At 37.9% G+C, this 15,940-nt stretch overlaps 1 protein-coding gene across 1 annotated transcript in view; it reads left to right on the forward strand.

Annotated features, from left to right (window-relative positions):
* The window catches only part of Wdr92 (dynein axonemal assembly factor 10), a 161,880-nt gene that overhangs the window by 28,071 nt on the left and 117,869 nt on the right, over positions 1–15,940 (forward strand). The gene's annotated exons all lie outside the window — the stretch shown is intronic.

A 15,940-nucleotide genomic window follows, 5' to 3' on the forward strand; every position in this document is an offset into this window, starting at 1 on the left:
GTCTGGGTAAAAAATCGGAATAATATTACCGGTTATTGTTTTACCCTTTTCTAGATAATTAATAATCAAATGCTTTAGCATCCCAAAACACCGATGCCATGATCCCTCCTGCTGATGGAACCAACTTTGTCTTCTTTAGCACTGAACAACCGGTTTCTGTCCACTGTTTAGTCTGCTGTTTGGATTCTGGTGTATAATGGTGAATCCAAGTCTCATCCATAGTAATAAATCAATGCACAAAATCAGTTTTATTCTTGTTAAAATGCTCAAGCACTGTTCAGAGATTTTCATTTGAGTGTGTTTTTGATCTGCTGTGAGCAAGCGCTGCACCCATTCTTGCACAAAGCTTTTTCGTTTGCAATTCTTCATGCAAAATTTTACCTGCACATTCTTTTGAAATGCCTATAGTCTTAGTAATTTCACGCACTTTGTCTCGCCGGTCATCCAAATTAATAACGGCGATAAATAGCAAGCTAACAGTTTCCCCCAATCGCGTGTACGTGCTTGACCTGACTTAACCTTTGCACAAAGGGAACAAAGACGCCAACTCCGAAGACAGCTAGAAGAAAAACGATAAAAGGAAACGTGCAAGACCCTTGCAGTCAAAGCCATGCCCACAGACCCTTGCATATCCACTACACCAACATCCGTCGTCTCAACTCCAACCTTAATATGTTCACTATCACCTGAAGTCAACCTAACCCCACCTACTCTTCTTAACAGAAACTGAAATTTCACCTTCCCCCAGCACTATCCATTTCAACCATTCAAACTATTTAACTCCTTTCGACCCAAGGGTGGTGTGTTTGCATATATCCGCCCTGACATACCCAGAGAGCACTTAACCTAGAATCACTCATCTTTGACCTTCTTTGGCTAAAAATATCCCTCCCCCACTTAATCAAATTCATCTGCTGTATCTATCACTCTCCTAATACCACCAACCACTCCGAGCTCTTTAATTTCCTCTCCTCAAAAGTTGATTTCCTCTCATGATAGTGAAATCATCCTCCTAGGTGATTTTAACGTCCGTAACACCAACTGGCTTTCCTCTTCCAGTTGTACAGATTCTGCAGGCAGAGATGCTGAAATATTTGTCATCACCAATGACCTTACACAAATTGTTAACAAGCCGACCAGAATACCAGATAACCCAAATTACTCCCCAAATAACCCAGATCTCTTCCTTACCAATGACCCTTCCAAATATATAGTGAATGTAGTGAACTCCCTGGGTAATTCTGACCACAACCAAGTGCTCATCTCCTGCCCCATGCAACAACGCTTACACAATCACACCTGCACAAGAGTAGTTAAGAATTATAACAGTGCTAAATGGGACAGCCTCCGAGACTACTATACTTCATTCTCATGGTTGGACTATTGTTTGCAGTCTTCATTCCAAGCTTATGCACCAAACATATCACTAAAGTAATCCCCACTGGCATGATAACATACATTCCCACACTTCTGAACTGCCATTCCCTATCCAAACCCTGGATCTCCAAAAGATGTACCAAGGCTGTACAAATGAAAAATCAGGCATACCACAACTGGCTCAAATTAAGAACTCCATCCTCCTTCAGTCCTATACCGAAACCCAAAACAGATGCAAAAAAATTATCAATGATTCCAAAACAAGAATTTGAACGGGCAAAAAGCAGGAAACTTGCACAGCCTGTCCTAGCGGCAGCCATGCGTTTTGGTCTCTTGCCAAAGGAATTGGTCACAACTTTTTGCCCTCTACTCCCATCCCTATCGTACCCAGATGGTTCAATTGCAACATCACCCACAGAAAAAGCTAATCTCACACTTTGCCTCCAGTGCATGCATAACTGACATTGGCAAATGCCCCCCAGTCATTCCAACTGCCCAACATACAATGCCCGGTGTATCCTTTTGCCAGAAAGAGATCATAAACCTGTTGTCAAAATTAGACACAAAAAATGCTCCTGGCCCTGATGGCATTCCTCCAATTTTCCTGAAGGTCTGTGCAGCAGAACTGACTCCTATCTTATGCCGTCTGTACACTCTTACTCCAGTGGTATATATATCCAAAAGCCTGGAAATTGGCCTATATTCAACCCATTTCCAAATAGGGTGACAAATCGTTGCCTTCTAACTAACCGCCCTATCTCACTCACCTCAATCCTATCTAAAGTAATGGAGAATACCATCAATTCTCAACTCCTACTCTACCTTGAAGGTACCCAGCTATTAAGCAACCACCAGTATGGATTCCGTCGATGACGATCAACAGGTGACCTGCTCTCATATATCACCCATCTCTGGATATATGCCATGGAAAAATTTGGTGAATTCCAAGTAGTTGCACTTGATATCTCTAAAGTCTTTGACTGGGTCTAGCAGAAAGACTTACTAAGCAAACTTCCATCATTTGGACTGTCTCAGGACTTCTGCAGATGGATTGCCAGCTTCCTGTCTGGACGCACACTATGTGTAATGGTAGATGACTCCCTTTCCTCCCACTATCCAATTAATGCTGGGGTCCCACAAGGTTCAGTTCTCTCACCAACCCTCTTCCTTCTGTACGCAATGATCCTTCAGTTGACCTCCAACCCAATATACAGTTTTGCAGATGACAGCACATTGCACTCCTCCCTTTCATTTGATAAAGCTTACCCTACATGACTCACTTCAACTCACAGAACATCAACCACAACTTCCCTTAATTCAGATCTCCAAGACATCCTCCGATGGGGCTCAGATAACCTCGTCAACTTCAATGCTAGTAAAACCCAGTTCTCTCTTATTTCCAACAAAAAAGAACCATTTTCCCCAGTATTATTTTTGATAACACTCAAATTCCCAGACAAGATGAAATTTCTCTTCTCGGAATTACCATGACATCAGACCTCTCCTGGTATAAACACATCACACCCATTGCAACCTCAGCTTCCAAAAAAACTAGGCTTTTTCTTTCACTCAAGACGTTACTTCACTTCAAAACAGCTGTTAACCTTATACAAATCACAAATCCACCGCTATCGAATACTGTTCCCACATTTGGAGTGGGGCTCCTAAAAGCTCCCTCAAAATGCTTGACTCAATACAGAGGAGAGCAATTAGACTGATAAACGATCCATCTCTTACCAGCTCACTCCCCCCACTTTCACATAGACGTTTAGTCTCTGCAATTTGTATATTCTACAAATATTTTCATGGAAAATGCTCATCTGAAACAGCATCAATAATTCTTCCACTCTGTACTAAACCCATTGGAACATGTACAGCTACCTCCCAACATCCCTTCACGGTACACCTTGAAACCCACAGAAGAATTTTCTTTTTCCTCCTCCTTCATCCCTGCTACTGCTGTACTGTGGAACAGTCTTCCCCCTAATGTATTTCCCAAGGAATACAATATACAGGCTTTTGAATCGAATGTCAACAAGTTTCTCCTTTCCCATCCCACTACCCATATATGGTACTAAAGCACTATAGGTTGACCAGCCAACCTCTCTTATATGGGCCCAACATAAAAAATAAAAAAATATATTGTGCAGTGATTTCTGGTGTTATAATAAATTTAGTTTAATCATTTATCCAAGTGTAAGCAAACAAAGTTTGCACCTGAAGTATCTTCAGGACTGAGGCAACTCGTTGTAAAGATGGACCAAGCTCTCATTACTCCTTGTCTCAGTATCTCCCATAATGCAAAGCGCATCTCCTTGCAGACATATATAATGTTATGCATTAAGGGAAGAGCCACTACCCAGACCAGTTTTGACCTTTATTGAAGTCTCGTCAGTGGGAGCCAGACCAAGAGATAGTGATACTGAGGCAGAAGCAATGGAGAAGTCATATTTATCTATACGAGTTGCCAAAAGGTATTCCACCTTATTATTAAATTACTCTGGATTTAGAGAAAGATGTTGGAATTATATTTTCCACTTGGTTAGACTACAATAAATTTAGTATAATCCTTTATCCAAGTGTTAGCAAACAAAGTTTGTGCCTGAAGTATCTTCGGGACTGAGGCAACTTGTGGTATAGGTGGACCAAGCTCTCATCACTCCTTGTCTCAGGATTGGTCCACCTTTACTACGAGTTGCCTCAGTCCAGAAGATACTTCAGGTGCAAACTTCCTTTGCTTACACTTGGATAAAGTATTAAACTAAAGTTATTATAGTCTAACCAAGTGGAAAAAATACTTTCAACATCTTTCTCTAAATCTAGAGTAATTTAATAATAAGGTGGTACACTGTTTGGCAATTCATATAGGTAAATATGACTTCTCCATTGCTTCTGCCTCAGTATCACTATCTCTAGGTCTGGGTAGTGGCCCATCCCTTAATGCATTGCATTATACATGTCTGCACGGAGTGATGAGAGCTTAGTCCACCTTTACCACAAGTTGCCTCAGTCCTGAAGATACTTCAGGTGCAAACTTTGTTTGCTTACACTTGGATAAAGGATTAAACTAAATTTATTATAGTCTAACCATGTGGAAAAATTACTTCCAACGATTTCTGGTGTTGTTACACTTTTTGGATGTCCTTCACATAGATCATCTTTAAGGCTGGTACAGTAATGTTTAAACTCAGCAGCCTATTTCTTAATTGTCGTAAATGAACGATAAGAGTGCCCATAAACATTTATGAACTTCAAATGAATTTCGTTTGGTATTAAACCTTCTTTTACAAAGAATTTTATAACCACAAGATACTCAATTTTATCCATTTCAAGGGATACAGACAACACTTTTACTTCAGACAGCTGTATAAAACAAACTACTTGATAGAATGACTTGCAGTTTCACATGGATGCTTATGACAGATGTACCAAATTAGAAAAAAAAAATCTTGCCGATATTGTTGCCATCTGTGTTCGAGTCCGACAACATTTCAGACCACACTCGTACTAATTGAAACATAGGCAGCATGCATTAACAATAAAGTATGAGTTAGATAGAGATTGTTATGATTCTTATTTTGAATTTCTTTAGGTGTATAGAACATGATACGTGCTATTCATTGCTGTGCAGATGAGAATTTCACTTAGACATATTTGCAGTGTATATATAATATTGCATGATGGATGTGTAGTCATATTTGTTATTGTTCATTCTAGTGGTGGTATACAAGGTCTACAAATGCTGTTTCATAATAATCTTTTTCTCTGATATATCTCCAAATTGAATTGTCACTATTATTGTGCTTGGAATTCTTGCAGGCCAATCCATGGTATTGGAGATGCCAATGGTAACGATCTAGAAATATGACATTCAGGTTGTCAACTGTTATGAATACTTGTGTGCATGAATAATTATGGTTATTATTATTACATGACACTTCAAAGGACTTATTGCACACTTAGGCCAAGAACTTAATCCTTTGACCTGCAATGGTGAATAAATAATATCTCATTATTACAGTGTATACTGTTTCGACATGATGTCATCTTCAGAATTATGAGGAGCACTCTCTGCTCACCTCTACTAGTAAAAAAATCGAAAAGAATCTTGTTTCAATAAAAGTCTGTGAAATCTATTATAAAGAGTTAAAATTTATAAAACTTACACAAACACTTACAGGCTATACATGGCCATTTGCAGTCTAGAGAAATGTAAGCAAACGTAAAGATACAGTATTAAATCATAACTTCATAAAATTAACTGTTATTAATTATTTAAATTAATTGGCATAAAATAAAATTTTTATAACAATTTATTCATTAGTGTATAGGCCAGGCTACTTCAAAGCAATCATATTGCTGCTGCTTCATTATCAATGCATGAATCGTTATACCTTTAAATAAATAATGAATAATTGCTTTTTCACATTATCTTTGCACTTTTTGATGTCTAGTATTAGTAATACGTATAACATCAGCAGTGTTTTGTAAGTATTAAGACAACAGTGATGTAGGTAATGGCAGATATGATTCATCTTGTAAACAGATGTTGTAAACTTACGGTATTGATAAATACAGTACAGTACTCTAAATACGTTTTCATTTCCTTGCGATTTTCTTTTCTTTTCCCTAGCTTACTTTATTGTAAGATACAAAATATATGTTAATCGACTGTTTATGTTCTGGTCAACAATAGCTATTAGTAGTTAAGTTTTTTGGGAGTCAAAAGTTATACGTGGATTTTTGAAGAATGTGGGGGGGGTGGAGGTCTGAGCCCTAACCCCTGCATTGTTCAAGAGTCAACTGTGTGTGTGTGTGTGTGTGTGTGTGTGTGTGTGTGTGTGTGTGTGTGTGTGTGTGTGTGTGTAAAATTAATAAATAATATAAGAAACAATCCTTAGTCTACCCATGGTACAAAATGTATTATACATTTGCATATAACCTTTTTCAGATGGGATCAGCATACAAACAAACAAACAAAAGATGCTAATAGTGATCAACATGATAATGATAGAAAAATGTGTTCTATAGCACTGGTGGAAATGGCCTCAGAGAGTGTGATTGTTATGTCGTGGTCATTTTTCCTCTCATGGAATCCAATCCAGTACTTCTTTTGTCCATTGCTGATCTTGTCTTCGAGCAATATGCCCAGCCCATTGCCACTTCAGATGTTTCACTCTTCCTATGATGTCAGAGACTTTGGTTTGATTTCTTATCCATGTAGTCCTTTTGTGATCCAATCTTGTGATATCAAGCATACTTCTTTCCATACTAAATTGTGTTGCTCTTAATTTTTAAATTTCCTTTGCATTCAGTGTCCATTTTTCGCAACCATATGTCTGTATAGGAAGAATACACTGGTTAAAAACTTTTCTCTTCAAGCATAATGGTAGTTGGCTTTTCAATGTTGAATGTAATTTTCCAAATGCTTTCCACCCAAGTATCGTGTGCCTTTTAATTTCATCCATGATATTTTGTTCCATTGATAGCTGTTATCCTAAGTATATGTAATGATCTACTTGTTTAATTTCCTCATTATTGATTTTTATTATTTCTGGTTGGACATAGCTATTGAACATAACTTGGGTCTTCTTTAGGTTTATCTTTAGGCCTGCTCTTCTGCTAGCAATTTGGAGCTCATGGATATGAGTCTGTAATTCTGTACATCTGTATACTAAGAGTTAAGTGAATAAATTGATTAAGAGTGAAATGGATGAGCAGTAAAATCAGGCAAGCAATGTTGGAAAAGATATGGAGGAGGTACAAGACAGTCAGTGGTGATCAAATGCATGACGAATATAAATTACTAGCTAGAAAGGTGACAAGCAGGTAAAGAAAGAAAAAGAGCATTAAAATTCCTATGGAGTGGAAAGAAGAAAAAGTAATGACACTCCACAAGCATTATTCTATGACAGAACGATGCTTGTGGAGTTAAATTTAATTTACAAACCCTTGTGATGTCTGTATATCTGTAGTTTTAATGTATTGCAGAAATTGGCTAGGAATAGAATACATCAGGCGTGGCCAACTTCATTCTATATGAGGGACAATATATATGATGAGTGGTAGTGTCACGATGTTGAACTCTGAATGGTTTGTCTCATAGTATTGGCAAATCATTCAGAATTCAACAAGCATAATACAGCAAACTAGATATTTAAAAGAAGAAAATGCTTGTATTTCTTCAAAACCAAATTGGAGTCTATTAAATGTGTTAAATTATATAAGGTAATGAAATATAACACTAAGAATGTATCAGATTATAAAATGGTAAAGAAGTAAAACAGTGTAGTAATGTAATGTGTTATTCAAATTTTATTTAAGTGAATTGAAGATCAAAATTTTGTATTATACCATTCAGCTAAGGTTAACTTGAATATTCCACTGAACAAATTGTATTTAAGTGAATTAATAAGTGTATACGCAATAATATTACGTAATACAAGGAAAGAGATGTGCATAATAGCAGTTTCGTGAATCCTATGACAGAAAAAAAATGCTGACATCATCGGAGATTGAGAATAGCATAGCACCGCACAAGGGTTTCAGGAGATAATAGGGGGGTGCTATGAATGAAAAATATAAGCGATTACAGGAGGAGAGATAAGGCTTTTTTTTCGGGATTCGTGGTCGTGAGGAGGTCCAATCGAGGTAGTGGTTTCCAGGCCGTGCAGCAGGTGAGGATGAGTGGCAGCAGGAAATTTGAATCAGTCAGTCCATGAAGCTAGGGACAGAGTTCCAGTGCGACACAGCTAACGCTTTCATTGCAAGCGGGTGCTATGTCGTGGATGTTCCCCTAAAATTCTCAGATGACAAAGGTAGCCATAGAGCGGATAGAGAATAGCCCACACAGCAGGAATCTGATGCCACACGTGATCCAGGCAAGGAATCAAATCTCGGGAACTACTAAAGCAGGACAATTCTAACCTGTGAACTCTTAAGTGACTAATGCAGTAGGCTATAGCCAAATGTCCAGATTACTTAAATGGTTTTAATAACATTGTAAACAGAGAAACTAATAACCATATATTGAGGTTAATTTAACTTAGTGTCCCCAAGATTACAAAGGGTGATTTCAGATGAATGAATTGTATTAATGAAGTCTGTATTTAGCACTTTGTCAAATATTAACTCTTGCCTGCATCAAGCAGTGCTTGTGTGGATCGAGTTTCCTATCTTAACCTTATGTATGATTTTAACCTTTAGTAAGTGTGATTGTATATAATTGTGTATTGTACTTAACATTGTAAATAAACATGTATTGTTTACCTCAAACTGAGTATTGCCTGACTAAGAGCATCAACCCACCACTCTAAAATTTACAAACTTGTTGCGGGAGGATAAAGTTTAGTAGAGGGGTTTGGCCACGACTGTTTGAAACAGTGAGGGAATAAATATATATTGGATTATTGGAAATGTCTCCCTGAATAGTGTATTAAATTATTATAGGGCGTAGACTGGCACAGTCAATAAAAAAATATAAATTCGTTTATGTCTAAAAAGGAGATATGACCAAAAATCAGGCTAATACGTAGAGCAATTGTATAGTATTTTTGATAGACAAAGTATTATGGTGATTTGCATAAATAAACGAGCCAACAACGGACTGCACACTTTTTAGACAGAGTTTAAATAAAAATAAACTGAATTTTTTCAAGGCAATGGTTATATGTATTGAATTACTATATTTGTTAAATCATTTTACTACTGGGAGAACAATATAAAATACTTGAAACTGAGTCTCTGAAACTGATCACTGTAACCAGAGCAGAGCAAGTGACTTTTAGTGATGCATTATTCTGGAGCGCATAGAAATCTACCACTCCCACTTGCACAGAGAAGCAGTAGATTTTATAAATTGGGTAATCTTTTTAAAGCAATTTTGATTCCGTGTTGAAAATATAAATTGTTTCCGTCATCAGCAATAATGAATATAATTGGTATATCAATCAGAAAATCTGCTGTTGAAACTAATAGCTAAATTGTAATACATATAATTTAATATAGTTTTTATCCTGCTGTGGGCCACACAAAATCACGTTACAGGCCACATGCGGCCCTGCTAGCCTGCTGTTGGTCACCTATGGAGTACATGATGAGGTTGATGGATATAGGACTCTTTATGATGGTTACTGTGGTATGTCTTGTAAAGGGTGTCTTGTTTTAGCATTCTACTTGAATTTTATCATAAGCTGACAAATGTTTTGCCCGAGGGAGATTCATATGCAGTGATATGAAGCAGTGATATGAACAGATAACAGATTGATCTCCAATTAGATGGATTGGAGATTGGTTTTCTGAATGATACCAGCAAAATAATTGGGCAGTGTCTCAAAAAAAAAAAAAAAAAGAGAGAGAAAGGAAGTAATGAGAGATGCACCACATAGATCTGTTCTTGAGACCTGCTGTTTAACCTTGTTATTGATATTTCATGTGCATTGACTAAGGATTTTCTTGTTTCTTAATGATGAAGAGTTGAAGAGATTTATAAGTAGCATTGCTGCTAATTCCCACTCAGGAAGATTTGTAATTGCACAAATATTAATAAGTGTAAGGTGTTTCACTTTGGAGTGTAGAGACATAAGTCTGTGTACAGAATCGATGGGCTATGCTTCAAGGAGTGTATGTCATTCAAGATCTGGTGTTTTGCAAAGACTGAACCTTATGTTCTTTCTATGCCTGAGGACCACACTGAAAAAACATGGTTAAGGAGGTGGTTGTGCTGATGTATATAGCATTGATCAGACCACACACAGATTACTGTGCTCGGATTGATCACCTATTCATTGATGTGGAAACATTGGAGAAGGTCCTGAGGTGAGTAAGCAAGGTAATATCAGGAATGTTGGTTATGGAGAGAGGTTAAAGGAATGTAAATTGCAGAGTTTGGTGAGTAGGTGGAAAAGAGATTATATATGATAGAAGAGTTCAAGTTATTGAGGATATTTTTATATTAAAATATCCTCACTAACTTGAAATATTAATACAGAGGAGATTGTAAAAAGAGCAGAAGGTGAGAGAGGAGGTACAAGAGGCTATCTTCAAAAGTTGTATAAAAGGTGTAAAGAAGGGAGGAGCCATATTTTTTATGTGGTGAACTGTGAATGAGTAGAATGTATTACCAGAATGTGTCATGAATAATTGGGAATGTAAAGTTCAATATGATAAACATGTTGTTGATTGAGTGGGCCTCTCAAGTTGAATCTGCAGATTCTACGGAGGTCAGTGTGATAATAATAAAATCACTTATCTAAAATCTTCATAATGAATTGAATGTGTGGTCCGCACTTTTAAAATCAGAATTCACCTAAAAAAATTCAGCACCCAGTTAATTTTGCAATTAGTTACCTCCAGTTGGAAAGATAGAAGAGATATGATGAACAGTTAATCTGCATTAGTCAGCCTAAGAGCATGGATTCACACAGCCGGTTAGCTTTCTAATCAGACAGATACCTGATGAACATAGATCTCTGACCAGTTAGGAAGACGATGACTAAGACTTAAGGATATGAAACTTGTTTCACAATGACTTGATGAGTGAAACTAGGAAAGTTGGAAACTTGATTAACTGAGGAGGAGGATGTTCTAACAGGAATAGAAATTGAAGGGTATAGCATATTTCAGCAGAATAGAAAAGGTAAACGTGGTGGAGTGTGACTCATGATAAGAGATGAATTGTGCACTCTCAAGGTGAAGAATCTCGGGAATAGCACCAATGGCTTTGAGAGTATGTGATGTGAGATAGATATTTATACAAGATATTTAGTGGGATGTTGCTACAGATCAAGGAATACAGATGGTGATGAGCAGGAAATGTTTAGCAAGTCAGTTTGGTAAGTGCTGAGTTGAGCGATCATTATAGGGGACTTCAACTATAGCAGTATAAACTGGGTAGAGGAGACAGCATGGAGTAATAAGGGAACTGAAGTTTTGGATTTCTTGAGGAACAACTCTCTGAGGCATCGAAGGAACACATGGATAAAGAGTTTTGGATTTGGTCATGTCATCAGAGAACCTGTTTTGTGACTGAGATGACATACTTGTTTCTCATTGGTGAGAGTGACCATATAGTCCTTACTTGGAGGATGAATGTGCATGTCAAGGTATCAAAACAGAAAGAATTTATGTGGAATTATGAGGAAAGTGACTATCATAGGGTTAGAAACCAGCTTGCAGCAGTACAATGGATGAAAGAATTTGAAATAAGAAGGGGGGGGGGTCATTAATGCATGGGAGATACTTAAGAATATTTGTTGACAGCAATGAGATTGTATACCTCACGTGAAGAAGATAAAGCAATTTGGAGTCAAATGGATGACAAGATGAATAAAAGGGGAATTGCAGAAGAAAACTCCTTGCAATCTAAAAATCCCAAGGAGTTTTTTGCTATGTGGTGAGTAGGAAGAAATATGATAGTGGAAGGTTTAGCCTTACTGAGTGGAGATGGGAATCAGGTGACCAAAGCAGATGACATAGTTGAGCTATTTAATTATCACTTTGTTATAGTGTTCATCCTGACATTACAGACTTTATTCCTAGAAGGATAATGACTGATGAAGTGCTAGAAGTGAATGAAGAGGATGTATTCTGAATACCAAGTATGCCAAATGTCAATAAGGCAGGGGGACTAGATGGAATTTCACCATGCGTTTTAAGGGAATGTGCTGTGAAACTGACTGTGTGTTAGCATGGCTAGTGGCACAGTCAGTTCCACAGCAGCAGTTATCTGAAGAGTGGAAGGAGGCCAAGATAGTACCATTGCATAAAGGTGGTTGCAGAATGGAGTATCAAAATATAAGCTTGTTTGTATTTCTTCTGTAGTTATTTTGGAGAAATTGGTAAGAACTCATATATGAAATTGGGCAAATGAGGGTAATATTTATGCAGGCCAAAGCAGCAGATCAGGATAAGCCATACACTGTCATTTTTTGGATGTTTCCAAGGCATTTGACAAGGTGGCACATGACAAGTTGATTTTTAAGTTGCATCATATGGGTTTGGATATCTGGTTAGTGGATGGATTGGTGATTGGCTTTTTGATAGATATCAAAAAGTTGTATGTGGGAGCAGTATCAGGGAGTAGGAAGTTTACAAGTAGAGTTCCGCAGGGTTCAGTCGTGGGACAATTACTGTTCGATCTTTATGTTAATGATATTGTCACAGGACTACAGGGAGATGTGAAGCTTGGGAGGGTTTGTTTTGGCTCTTAAAGAGGATTTGAATAATCTGGAAATGTGAAAAATTAATGGGGTGTCAGTTTAATGAAACTAAATATAAGGTTTTAAAATTTATAATCCATAGATATGATGCTTCATACTCACATGGTGGAGTTATACTGAAAGAAGTGAAGGAAGTAAGGGATCTTGGGGTGTTAGTGGATAGAGATTTTAAGTTTCAAGGACATATTGCAAAGGTTGTGAAGACATCTCAGAGAATTGTGCCAATGTTGAGGAGAACATTGACCACAAGAGATAAAAGTGTGTTAGTTCCATTGTATAAAGCTTTGTTCAGACCACATCTGGTTTCTGTGTTCATATCTGGTCACTGGGATATGAAGGGGTTGAAGTAACTTTGGAGAGGGTTTAGAGACGAATAACAAAAATTGTTAGGACTGTATAATGATTATGGGAATAGACTGAGGGCATGCAGACTGCAGAATTTGTTCAATAGAAGGCAAAGGCTGAATATGATCGAAACATGACATTTAAATGTTGAATGTTTATTATCATATTAATACTATGGATATTTTTCATATGGTAGAAAAAGGGAAAGGAGCAAGGACAAGGGATCATCTCTGGAAGTTGCAAAAGAAGGTGGTGAGTAACAGAATATGAAAAATGGTTTTTACATGGAGAGTGGTAAGTGGGCAGACTGTGGATGAGTTTAAGCAGTGATGTGATAGTTGATGGAAGTTTTTTCACTTGGTTATGCTACCAATTATATATTTGGTTTAATCCTTTATCCAGGTGTAAGCAAACAAAGTTTGCACCTGAAGTATTTTCAGGACTGGGACAACTCGTGATAAAGGTGGAGTAAGTTCTGATCACTTGCCTTATTATCTCCGGACATAATGCAAAGCACATCACCTTGTAGACATGTATAATGCTATGCATTAAGGGAAGGGCTACTACCCAGACCGGTTTCAACCTTTATTGAGGTCTCATCAGTGGGAGCCAGACCCAGAGGTGGTGATACTAAGGTGGAAGTAATGCAGAAGTCATATCACCATATACCAGTTGCGATAAGGTGTCAACACCTTATTATTAAAATTCTCTGAATTAGAGATAGTTGATGGAAGTTTTTTCACTTGTTTGTGCTACCAGGTCAACTCTTTGAGACCACATTATAATTTATATACAATGTGGTCTCAGTACCAGAAACTTCCCACAGAATGTCCATCCTTGTCTGACACCAGATTTAACATCAAACCATCTTCCTGCACTTCCTTCACTTCTGTCGACTTACAACTCAAATAAAGACTAAGTATTGCTCGATATAATGCCCTCATTGACACCACATAACTGTAACGTATTGAATAGCTTTTCTCTTGACCCCTTCTCATATGTTTAAGAAACTTCTTCAATACAGATCTTTGTATTGAAGAAGTTTCTTAAACACTCCCATGATTTCTCAACTATTTGTCATAAAGTGAAAATCTGATCCTGACAGCCTCTATTTAGCCTGAATCCAGCTTGTTCTTCATCAAGCCTTCCACAGTTCCTCTAAACTGTTTCTCAAGTTTACTTTCATATATCATACCAGGAACACTCAGTAGGGAAAACCTCTGTAAATCTCACATTCAGCTTTATTTCCCTTTTTACATATGGTTACTGTGAGAGCTGCACTCCAATCATCTGGAATTTGTCCCTCTGTCCATGCATTCTGAACTATGCAGTGCAGCCACTGAAAGACTTATTATTATTATTATTATTTTCGAGCTACTCCAGGGAGTCCTTAGACTCATCGAGGGAGGCCCTAAACATCATGTCCACACACCTATACGACATTCTCACAGTATCATCATACCTTGCCTTGAACTTGCTCACCGTCATAGCACCCACAACAGACTCTGGCAGCTTATTCCACTCATTTACCACTCTAAAAGTAAAGAACCCAGCTCTAACGCCACTGCTAACCACACTCTTGCCCAGCTTCCATAGGTGTCCCCTAGTTCTCTCACCACCAGTCCTGATCTCAAAAATATCCTCTGAATTAATCTTATAGAATCCTTTTAGCGATTTCAATGTCTCAATCATATCTCCTCTTTTCCGCCTATCAACCAGTTTCTGCAACCCACAAATCTTCAACCTGTTCTCATATGGTTCATTCCATAGACCTGCTATCATCTTAGTCACTCGCCTCTGGATCATCTCCACTTCCTCCCCATCAAGAAGGAACCGAGGTGACCAAATTTGGGCACGGTAGTCAAGATGAGGTCTTATCAAGGCTCGGTACAGAGGTACAATAACTTGCTGTCTCTGCTCGTTAAGGTATTTTTCAACAACCAAGTGAGTTGATGAGTTGATTTAGCTACTTTCGCAATGTACCCCCTAAAATTCATCTCCCTATCCACCAACACTGCCAAGTCCCTGGCCTCATGAATCTCTTGGAGTACAGTTCCACCCATGTGGTATACTGCTGCTAATCTTTTCACCCCAAAATGCATAATTTTATATTTTGTCACATTAAATTGACATCCATTCTCCTTAGCCCAGAACTCCAATCTATCCAATCGGCCTGCAAGATTTCGACATCGTCTGCATTCACTATCGACCTCCCCAACTGCATAATCAGCGAACAAATGAACTGTTCCACTTAGATCCTTCCCTATATCGTTAATGAACAGATTAAACATCAGTGGTCCAAAAACAGAACCCTGTGGCACCCCACTAGTCACAGGCCGTCTTTTGGACTCCACTCCTGAATAAACTACTCTTTGATATCTCTCCATCAACCACCCACCTATCCATCTCACCAACCCTATATCCATTCCCATATGTTGTAGTTTTTGGATTAGAATTCCATGTGGTATCCTGTCAAACGCCTTTGCCAGGTCCAGCAGTATCACTGTAAACCCATTTCCCTTATTCAGTTCAGCCATCACCTTGTTATAAAACTTGAGCAAGTTACTCAGGCATGATCTACCCTTTACAAAGCCATGCTGTCCCCTGTACAGTATCTCATTTTCATCAATCCATTCCTGTATTTTTCTCTTGACTGCTTTCTCCAAGACCTTGACAACAACTCCTGATATGCTGATCGGTCGGTAATTTGCAACCATAGTCTTGGATCCTCCTTTATGCAGTTGGAAACCCTGGTCTATCAAGCAATACTTAGTCTTTATTTGAGTTATAAGTCGACAGAAGTGAAGGAAGTGCAGGAAGATGGTTTGATGTTAAATCTGGTGTCAGACAAGGATGGACATTCTGTGGGAAGTTTTTGGTACTGAGACCACATTGTATATAAATTATAATATGGTCTCAAAGAGTCGACCTGGTAGCACAAAAAAAGTGAAAAAACTTCCAACTATCTCTAATTCAGAGAATTTTAATAATAAGGTGTA

This window comes from Typopeltis vanoorti, chromosome 10, assembly GCF_054136105.1.
Source record: "Typopeltis vanoorti isolate ZY-2024b chromosome 10, IOZ_Tvanoo_1.0, whole genome shotgun sequence".
Classification (NCBI taxonomy): Eukaryota; Metazoa; Arthropoda; class Arachnida; order Uropygi; family Thelyphonidae; genus Typopeltis; species Typopeltis vanoorti.